The sequence below is a fragment of the Onychomys torridus genome, chromosome 9 (assembly GCF_903995425.1).
Source record: "Onychomys torridus chromosome 9, mOncTor1.1, whole genome shotgun sequence".
Classification (NCBI taxonomy): domain Eukaryota; kingdom Metazoa; phylum Chordata; class Mammalia; order Rodentia; family Cricetidae; genus Onychomys; species Onychomys torridus.
The window spans coordinates 53,189,145-53,199,656 of record NC_050451.1 but is presented as its reverse complement, the minus strand read 5'-3'; the positions used below and the strand labels follow the sequence as shown (position 1 = coordinate 53,199,656).

Genomic DNA, 10,512 nt, shown 5'->3' with positions numbered 1-10,512 from the left:
AGGTCTGGAATTTTTTCCCAAGCATTTAGAGCTGCTGTACGGCATAGGGATATTGTATGCTCATCATAAATGGCTTGTACATTCCTGTCAGCGAAACATCCCTCACCAAGTATTTGATCTTGGGAGATCTCAAAACTCTGAGTTTACCTTGTTGTTCTAAATTTCTGCCTCTTCTCTCAACCAGCTTTTCCACTGTAACTGCTGGCTATATTCTAGAAACAGCTGAAATTAACTGATGCCAGTCACTGGGAATGATTCTATGTGAGGTAGACCACGAATTTAACATCTGTTTTACGTATGTGGAGTGTATCCCATATGTAACTACTGCTTCCTTTATATTTTTAAAGTCCCTTGTGAAATTGGTTGTAATGTATATTGTTGTATATGGCTCGGGGTGTGTGTCATCTGCTGGCTTCTCATGGATGATAACAGGATAAGCCATTGTATGAGAGCCATTTGGAGATGTTACAACCTGTATGGTCTTGCCCTTCTGCTTATTAGGTCCCCTGTCATGTTTATTTAGAGTTTCCTCCAGGGCTTGTAAACGAGCACCTAGGGTCTGTTCCAGGGAGTAAACCTCTTCTCTTATAAGGGATGTCCAGATTTTCATGGAATCATGGAAGTTTTTTTGTTCTTCTGAAACACATGATTCCTGGACCTTATCTTATCAAATAATGATAATTTTTCTTCCTTATATATTGTCTGAGTAGCTACAACTTCACTCTGGAGAGTTAGTGTTCTATCCATTAAATACTCATATTTATTATCAATAAAATCAATTTTGGTACAAGCTTGTTTTGTAAATTCTGGTTAGCAGATTCCAGAGAGAGAATCTTTTTATGTAAGTCCTGGCCAGCAGATTCCAGAGAAAGAATCTTTTTCTGTAAGCCTTCATTGCTATCTTTTAAAACCTGTAATTCCTGGTAGCAGATTCCAGAAAGAGAATCTTTTTATGTAAGTCCTGGTCAGCAGATTCCATAGACAGAATCTTTTTCTGTAAGCTTTCATTGCTAACTTTTAAAGCCTGTAAATCCTGGTTAGCAGATTCCAGAAAAGAGAATCTTTTTATGTAAGTCCTGGTCAGCAGATTCCATAGACAGAATCTTTTTCTGTAAGCCTTCATTGTTATCTTTTAAAGCCTGTATCAGTCCCAATAATGACTCATCTTTGTTCTTATTATTAAACCAGTGTTTGAACACGTGTTGAATTATATACAATGAATGTCAAAATGGTACAGGCCAGATATGTCTTAGGGAGGTCGTATATTCCAGGAAAATGTCATTCAGCTACAGGCAAAAAGGTTATTAAATTCTTGTGAGGTAATGTTGTCAGCCATATTACAAGAATTACTCAAAATTTGTTAGTCAGTTTTAAGGTGTAAAATTATCAAGTACTTTTACTTGAAAGAAGCTTACCTTTCCGTGGTTTTTGGGGTGCAATAGCACTTTTCAGCCAGCAGGAGGCGTTGTATAGCTCTAAAGCAGGGCTGCTGGCAACCTTGTCTGGCAGCAGCTGAAGGCAGGAGCCAAGATGGGCGGGAAACGGCACTCGGAGGAGTGGGAAGATCTCACTCACAGCGGTTTTCGCTGGTCTGGGGGATAAGCTAGGGAACTGAGACTGGACTAGATGCTCCCTTTTTCGGGAATGGAACCGTGTAGGTGTCCCCTGGTTAAATGGAACTTTGCAGGCGGTTTTAGGTACCCGCCAGCCAGGGAGGAGGCTGAGGGAGGGAGCCGCCTAGGCCTTTGGAATTTGCCCCACGTGAGCGCCAGATATTGGTTATATTATTAAGGCCACTCCACGTAGTTAAAAGGGAGGTTTATTTGTGGGGTTAACTTACAAATGAAGGGGTAGGTTACAGGGTCTGGCAAGGGTATAGCGCAGTCCGGCGGTGTTCTCTGGAGAACTCTGCTCGGTCTACCTCCTGCGTCCAGAGTCCGGGAACCAAGAGACAGAGCTCTTCCCGATCCTTCGTCTTCCGCTTCCTCCTCTGCCCCGCGTGTGGGCGTGACCATTACCGAAGCCTCAGTGGGGATTGGAACTTCCAGGCCAATGCTGGGATGGCTACCCACTACAAGAAACCTCTTCACCTGTGACACAGTGCTAGCGTCTCTCCAAGGTGGTTATGCTAAACTTGTACTGCTATCAGCCTGTGTCCCCTGCCCTTGGTAAGACTGGGTGGGTTCTGACTTTTCAAAGGCAGCTTTATTGAGAGGTGTTACTGATGAGGACAGGAGATAGGAAGAGCAGCCAGTTTAGGGGCCATAATATGTAATTAGAAGGCGCAAATAGGCAGGGGAGGGGATCTTGAAAATTCAAGAGACGCCTTGGGAGAGCAGAAGGCTTCGGCTTCTCTGCATAATGACTGATGGGCATAAAAGGTCAGAAAATGCAGAGGAAGGAAGGAGGCAGCGCAGGCTGACCTTGGCTCTGATTCTTCATTTGGTGAAAACAAAAGGGAGCTTGCAATTATACCTGGACTGAGAAGGTCATTAGAGTCCGTCATACAAACCCCTTCTGGGAAGGAGACCTGGTGGACACATACTCACACTGGTTCACACAGACTGGCCGGCCCATAACACTCCCACACACTAACACTTTCTGGAACAAGAGTTTCTGTAAGCAATAAATAAAAAAGCACCCCTCCCAGCACAGATCATGTAGCAGATCCCAGGCAGGCCTTATGGAAGGTGCCTGCGGTTGGAGCTCTCAGAGAAAAAGCATATTGGGTTTCTACCTTACTTGGGGAGGAATCTGGAGGTTATGTAAGACGAAGTATCAGTGAAGGACGAGGGGACATTTGAAGGAATCATGGGGAAGTAATTACTGAGCAGAGGATTGCTAATGGCGAAGTTTGTGGTACAGGGGTTGGGCCATCAGCAGCTTAGGCCATTGCTTGAAGGCAAAATAACATCTCATCGGGCATGGAGGGAGGCAATGGGTACACCCCCAAAAATGGTACAGTTCACTGTCTTCTCTCTTATAATATATTCATAAAGGGTGGGAGTGTCCCTGGACAGGGTCAGTTTTCATTTCAAGGGAGGTAGATTTTGAAGGCAATGGCTATGGCATCTCTTAGGACAGCCATTGCTAAGGCTTTCCCTTCCTTCCTGGTAGCCTGGCTTGCTCTATAGGACTCAACCAGCGAAACCCCTGTGGTCCTCATGATGTGTGCACTACAGCTTTCCTCCTGCAAGAGTGAGCAGGCTGTGGCTCGTTTCTGCAGAGAAGAGAAGGTTCTGGGAAAGCCTAGGCGGAGTGTGGTACATTCACCCTTATTCCAGCTAGCTCTAACGCTCCCTCCCTTCTGTGACGAAATTTAGCAGTTAAGATGAGATAATCACAAAGATGGACACATAGTAGATACTCAAGAAATAATAAATACTCATGAGGGAACTAGGCCAGAGAGGTACTGATCCAGGATACCCTCGAATACTAATTTACTAGACTATAGGAGGCAGAGGCTTTGGAGAAAAGAGTCCTCCATTAACTCCAATGGATGCTCTTTTAGACTCTGATTACTGTGTTAAGAATCAGATTAAACTCCTAAACATCCTTTATGGGCTTGGCCTTGCAAAGGCAGGCCTCTGGCAGGACAGCCTGCTTCCTGGGTGGGAAGGCCAGCTCTTGGCCTCCTTTCCCTCCCTCTGCTTCTGGGACCTGCCGCTCCTCTATTTTCTCCACCTGGAAATTAATGAGTTTAGGTCGGTCACCAGGCCACCATCCTCCCACTGCAGGTTGGAGGGGAATACTGAGATGGAGATGGAATGGAACTGTGTCGGGGGTCTCCAGCACCAGCTGCTGCTGAGGGCTGATTTGGGAAGCAGGTGCTGCTTCAGGATGAGGGAGACTTAACCCTTTCCGTTCCTGGACAGCCCGCTTCAAAACAGACTTTCCTCAGACCCCCACCTGTACACATGCTGTTTTTCCTTCTGTCCCGGTTTTAAGAGCAACGGAGCAGCCCTCCCTTTGGGGGTCCTGCGCCTCTGCTGCAGTTTTGGATCTTTGCCTGAAACTTCAGAGTCCTAAGAACCCTGGGAGGCCCTCCTTGGAGCCGTGGGCTAGCTGTCAGCTTTGATGGAGTCTGGGCGCTGTTCATGAGCAAATTTGCTGGTTGCCTTCATCCCAGAGATCTGCTTAAGCTTGTCAAATGCCCACAGCTCTCCACCAAAGTGTGACAAACAGCTTCCTCTAAAGACTATCCAACCAACCCCAAGCAGAACAATTCAATGTAGCTGCAGTCCAGGCTCTGGGGGCAGTCTGCCCGTGTGCATGGGTACCAGATTATTAGTATTCGTTTAAGGGCAAACTGAAAGCCCAGGACAAAAAGAGATACGGAGGAGGAAGGTGTCGACCTTGTTTGTACAACGGGCAGGGTCCCAGACGCTAACGCGCACTCTTCATGCTCCAACAGCTCCCAGACCATCTCCCACTCCTCCTAGCACCCGCTTGCACAGATCCGTGTTTCTGTCACAGAATGGGCTGTTTCTTTTCTAGATTCTGTTTGCATCTGCACAAGCCCCTCTTTGTCGGTAGCCTCACACATCCCCACCCTAAAGGCTGCGGTGTGAGGCATTCAGCAGCTCACTGCCCCTCCTGTGGCGCCCGCAGCTGCAGCGCTGAGATCTGCCCAGGGCGTTGGGCTGGGTCGATCCTTCCGTGGCAGGCCCTCGAGGACCCAAGGTGCTCAGACAGCCCCATTCTTGGCATTCACCGCGTGCCTTAATTGTATGGACATTTAAATCAAGGTCCGCTGTGAACACGGAGAGAGAGGCCTTTCTCCTGAGGAAGGAAGGAAGGAAGGAAGGAAGAAGGGAGGGAGGGAGGAAGGGAGGAAGGGAGGGAGGAGGGAGGGAGGATGGAGGAAGGGGGAAGGGAGGGGTACGGGAGGGAGGGAGGGAGGAAAGGTGAAAGAAAGGGAGGGGATGGGAGAAGATGGAATGAGAAAACGAGGAATGAGAAAGAAAAAGCTGGCGGCGCGTGTGAGTGCGCACTGACAGCGGGGAGGGTGTGGGGTGGGGGAACGCGATGAGCTAAGGACCACCGCATCCTTCCTACCGCAGCTCCCCCAGTCACAGACAATGAGATAACAGCCACGTCCTCTGAAGGCTCTTTGTTCTCCCGCATCCTTTGGTTTCCAAGCTTTTTCCTGCAAAGGGGAGGGGGTGGAGGGTTCGGGGTGTGGGTGTAAGTGGGAGACGGAGGGGTGGGTGCCTCCCCCGTGTTAATTACCCCGACTCCCTCACCCCTCTCCGCGCGCCTCGCCTCCCCTGCAGCTCCAGACAATGAAAAAACAGCAACTCCACCTCGCCCCTCCGCAGCGAGTCCTACCCACCCACTCCGCTCTTAGCTTTGCCTAGGAAAGTGAAGGGGGCCAGGAGGAGGGAGATGACGGCTAGGAAAAGGATGGGAAGCAGGAGCTCAGCGACCTGCCTGAGCAGGGCGTGTTGCCGCCGCCTTTACCTCGAGTGTAGAGTCCTGGTGCAGCCGGACCGGGCGTGCCGCAGGGCTGAGCTGCAGCGGCCCCTCACCAGGATCTGTGGGAATCAGCCTTCCGGAACTCTCCTGCTGCTGTCCTCTCGCTTAGATCCCAAGTGGTGGAGGGGAAAAAGGAAAAGAAAAAAAATAATAAATAAATACGAGCGAGGCCCATCTGGCCCCTCATCAGCCTTGTCAAGTCTTGCATACGCTAAAATGCTAATGACCTAGATAGCTCATGCAAAATGCAGCAGGGAGGGAGGGAGGGAGGAGTGAAGGGAGAGGGAGAGGGAGGAGGAGACGGAGGGAGGAGGGAGACTGGGAATGGGGGAGGGGGAGGGAGGGAGGGGAGAGAGAGAGGGAGAGAGAATGAGAGAGAGAGAGAGAGAGAGAGAGAGAGAGAGAGAGAGAGAGAGAGAGAGAAAACAGCAGCCCTACACACTCCCCACCCCACCCCACCCCAGTCAACCGGCTTTACAGGGGTGGGCATCGATTTAAAAGGTCACTCCTATATAATGTAGCTGGATGGGGTGGGGGAGAGATCCCCAAACCCATGGGGACAATAAAACATTATTTCAACCCCCCTCCCTCTCGGCCCTCTACCACTCTGTTTACACACAAGTCCAGTCACCTTATGCTTGTCCATGCCAATTTCTCAAGACTGTTTTCAACATACAGCCACGCTGTCATTCCCGATACAACTCACCCAATGCACCAGAGTGAGGAAGATGCCTCCTCACCCATCACCCTCCCTCACCTGTCCAAGCCTCCAGCCTACCGCCCTAGCCTTTCAAGCAGCCTCCCACTCACTGCTTCTCTTCTAAACCTTCGGGTTCCCATTCCCCTCTTAACAGCTCTAAAAAGGCGAGATAGAGGGGCTTGTAAGACAAGTTGGATCCAACTGGGGGTCTGCATTTAGCTTCCCATCCCCCTAAGAGGGTGGGGGACACCTAACACTGACCTCTTAAAGCATGCCACAAAGATCAATAAAATAGAGTATGAATACCCTGAGAGGTCCGCAGGCCCTGCGGGGTGCCCTTGGGCTGCGTTGATCTCTCCAATGCGGGAGCCAGAGTTCCGCGCGTCCCTTGTCACTGAGCCCAAGACGCTTTGTCCCGGAGTCCGCACAAGATCCTCATCTTTTTGTTCTCCTTTAAAAGGTTGCAGTCCGTAGTGTTTCAGCCAGTCCAAACCAAAGGTAGATCTACTGGAATAAAAAAGAATGGGAATATGCAGATGAATGCGGGATTGTTGCGGAGGCTAACGCTGCCCCGCAAGCAGGGAGCGGCCTCTCTGGCTAAGCCCCAATCGCTGCCTTGTCTGGGTTGGGGGGGGGGGGGTAGAGCTGCGAGCAGGCGCTGGTGGTCGTGCCACCTGACCGGAGGACAAGCTAAGGATAAAAAACCGGCATCGTGGTAATGGCTCTGACGAGAATTAAAAAATAAAAATAAAAACAACAAAACAACAAAAAAACCCAAACCAGAATCCTCCTGTACTGAACCAGAGCCTGTGTGCAGAAGAGACTGCACTGCTGGTGGCCGCGGCCAGGGGGGAAGGATGCTAGCGCAGAAGGCGAAGGTTGCAGAGGCTGCACCCTCAGATGAATAATAATAAAGCGCTGAGAAGTTGCAGTGCAGCTTGGAAATCCAGCCCTGCGCGTGAACTCGCGTCGAGTGCGGATTGCAGGGGATGGCGGAGAAGGGGGAGGAGAGAGGGGGAGGGGGGTGAGGGGCTAGAGAGGAAGGCAGGGAGAGGGACGCAGAGAATTTAGAGCCTTTTCTTTTAGCCTCACCAAGCTCGGATCTCCTTCACTGTCCTCGCTGGGTGAGGCTGAGGTCCTTTTAAAAAATTATTATTCTCTTAACGGATTATTCAGCTAAGAGAAGCCACATCTGCTGACGGTTCCGAAAACAAGAGGATTAGGAGTCGGTCCACAGAGCCCGGCCCGCAGCCCCCCACCCCCTCTGCACCAGCACACGTCACTCTCACTGCCCCCGGGCACCTCCCTCTCCTCGGTGTTCAGGAGGACTGTGCCAAGGAAAATGCGGATTTGGGGAAAGTGAGAACTGGGGGTGCTCGCAAGAGCGGGAAAGCCAAGGCCGGAGGTGGCGATTCGCACCCCCACACTTACTCGCGCTTCCGTTTATCCGTTTAGATCCTGGGAGAAGGGGGCGCTTTCGCCGCGCCCACACGCGCCGCATCTGCAGTGGTCCGAGCCCTCCAATCCCTTGAAGCCACCCTGGCCGCCCCAGGTCCTGCCAAAGTCCTCTGGGCGGACTCGGGGGGCTTCAATCCTACACCTGCCTGCCTCGCTCCGCGCTCTCTTGTTCCCTTCTTCGCCCCCTCGGTGCGACACCGCGTCTAGCCCACGCGCTGTTTCTTGAGCTTCGGCCAATGGCGTGGGGGGGGGGGGGGGGGAGGCGGCTGGGACATCTACAGGTCTTCGGCTCGTCGCCCTCAGCCCGAATCGCTCGGTTCCCGGCAGCTGCGGCGCGGGCCAGGCTGCTGAGGATGGAGCTGGGTGCTGCTGAGGTTGCGGTTGCCGTCACTGCGGAGAGCGCGCGGCTGTGGGGCGGTGCAGCGACCCGAGCGCCAGTGCAGCCTCCTCCTCACCCCGCCCTAGGCTGGCGTCTGGGCAGGACAGTGATGGGGGTGGGAAGACGAATGGCGGAGGGTGACGGGGGGGGGGGGGATGGAGGACCATAGTCTCTTGGTCCCCCCCCCCCCCCCCCACCCCCGCAGTCAAGGTGAAAGTGAAGGAGAGCGGCGCGCGTGCTCGCGCCTCTAGTTGCGTGCGCGCGCCCCTCCCCTGCCCGCGCCCTCCCGCCCGCCCTCGCCCGCCCGGGCCAGATGGAGGTCCGAGATTACAGAGGCACAAAAGTGCGTCTACACGTCCGGCCACCCGTCCCGAGGACGTGGAGAGCCACTTCGGGGAGGCGCCTTTTGTTGTAGTTGTGGGGCTGTGTGACTGTTTTTCCAAGAGCACTGAGTTAGCTGTGGCCTTAACGAAGGACCCAGGATGAATGCCCCCATAAGAGCAGACCCAAAAGACCTTCCCCCACCCCCAGCCCCCGCGCCTGCGAAATCTGTCTTTCCCAAAGGGCTGCTGCAGCAGCCGCGAGGCAGCCCCGACCCGCACACGCTGGCCCATCTGCTTTCACTACCCCTACGCCTGCTTTTCTTTGATGGCTTAAGGAAAAAAAAAACAAACAAACAAACCACAAAACAAAAACAAAAAACAAAACAAACAACAACAACAAACCAAAACGAAGGGCTATGTTGGATTCAGGACATCTAGACATGGAGAGAGCAAGCTCCGGCAGCTAAAAGCCGTCTAAACGTGGCGGCGGCCAATGGCCAGTGCAGAGGGTTGTGGCCGAGGCACCTACCTAGTGGGGATGGAGCTACAAGGATGCCCCCTTAGATTCAAGGCCATTTCTTCTTCTGTCAATTGTTACGTATGGGCCACAACAGAAGAATGGCTGTCGCAAAACCTCCCTACTTGCTTTTTGCTTCAACAATGTGCCGCTAGAGGCTTAGGAAACAAGCAGGGTTTTTTTTTTTGTTTTTTGTTTTTTGTTTTTTGTTTTTAATTTCTAGAATTGAAAATCTTGGGAAGGGTTTTATAAGAATTAGAAAACATCCTTGCGACGGATTTTAATTAAAAAAATGTAGCTGGTTGGCAAAGGCCACCACTAGGCTATCTTTCTGGGAACACTGACCATGCTGATAACAGTCTCGACCAAATTACAATTCTCTGGTGGACAAGATCTATTACTGGTAACTTGGCCATCCTTTCCACCATTTTGATAAAGGTTTTTTAGATTTAGGAATATTGTATGTCTGTCTATTAAGCATTCCTTTGGCGGACAGTTTTGAACTCCTGCACCAGGGAAGAATGGGGTTGTGACTTGAGGACCAGTCAGCGTGACTGAAGACTAACGGGATGCGGAGGCTGCGGTCCTTCACTAGATTGTCAGAAAGGCCTGGTTTTGTTTAGTTTGAGGACGGTTTCAATGCGGTTCTCCTGTGCCTTTGCGGCATTGCGGGATTCTGGCTCTCTCATCTTGCGGTGTGGGGCGCGCGCGCGCGCGCGCGCGCGAGCGCGGGGGTGGGGTGGGGGAGCCGAGCCGTGGTTTTGTAACAGGCTCTGCAGGCCCGAATGGGAACGCCTTAAAGGATGAGCCCAGGGTTAAAAAAGAAAGGGAGAAAAAGGGGGGTGGGGGGAGGGATACGGCAGCTGATGCTGAATTAATAGTTAGAGCATACCCCTGGGACTTTCTCCAACCAGGGGGTCAGGAGTCCTTGCCCCTCCCCCAGCCACAGATTTCATATCTGTTTTTAACCAGTCTGAACGGATGCTGGGCCATTTGTAATGGCTTCTTAAAACCTAAACCCTTGGGCTTAAGGGCTGTCTATGCGCTTGATCAAACTCACCCCAAATACTAACACGTTAAGAAATTACATTGTAACCCCCCCCCCCCAAATCGGATTGACTGGGCTGTTTGGGCCCATATGGCTGGACAGCTGTACAGCTCCACTGAAAAGACACCATTGCCCCTCGGATGGGATAAAGCAGGGCTTCCCTAGAGAGCTCAGACATGACCTAAGTATTAGCGTAGCCCGGGGTGAAGACTGGGTTCAATCTCCCTCTCTTCTTGAGGTTAAAATAAAGACAACAGAAATCAAAAGAGGAGCACTTTTGAATTCATTGTGAATGGCATGCCTCCTGCTGGTCCACCAAAGGAAGGAAGAAGACCGAGAGATGCCCTTCAGCTTAGCACATGCATGAGGGTGGGTAAACGGAAGGGACAGGAGACTGGTAAGAAATATATTATTTGCCAAGACGTGGCATGTGTCATTGACTTTTGTGGTTCCCTGTTCAGAGAGCAGGGTTCTGACCTCAGCTGATGCCTTAGTGTTTGTTAACCATGAAGAACAACTATCTGAGTGCGATTTCCACCGTGAGAGGATGGAAGCTGTGCTGGGAGAGAGGAGAGAAGAGGAGGGGAGGGGAGGGGAGGAGAGGGGAAG

General features: G+C 51.7%; 1 long non-coding RNA gene across 3 annotated transcripts; it reads right to left on the bottom strand.

The window, feature by feature from the left end:
- Positions 1-2,260: 2,260 nt before the first annotated feature.
- On the bottom strand, positions 2,261-8,114 carry LOC118591574. 3 transcript variants are annotated; one of them, XR_004945942.1, is made up of 5 exons: positions 7,610-8,114; positions 6,485-6,685; positions 5,464-5,582; positions 5,059-5,149; positions 2,261-4,782 (listed from the first exon to the last, which is right to left on the bottom strand). It is a non-coding gene; the product is annotated as an uncharacterized LOC118591574 (long non-coding RNA). The 3 variants fall into 3 exon arrangements; XR_004945941.1 differs by lacking the exon at positions 2,261-4,782 and having other exon boundaries at positions 4,926-5,149; XR_004945943.1 differs by lacking the exons at positions 2,261-4,782; positions 7,610-8,114 and adding an exon at positions 7,271-7,389 and having other exon boundaries at positions 4,926-5,149.
- Positions 8,115-10,512: the final 2,398 nt, after the last annotated feature.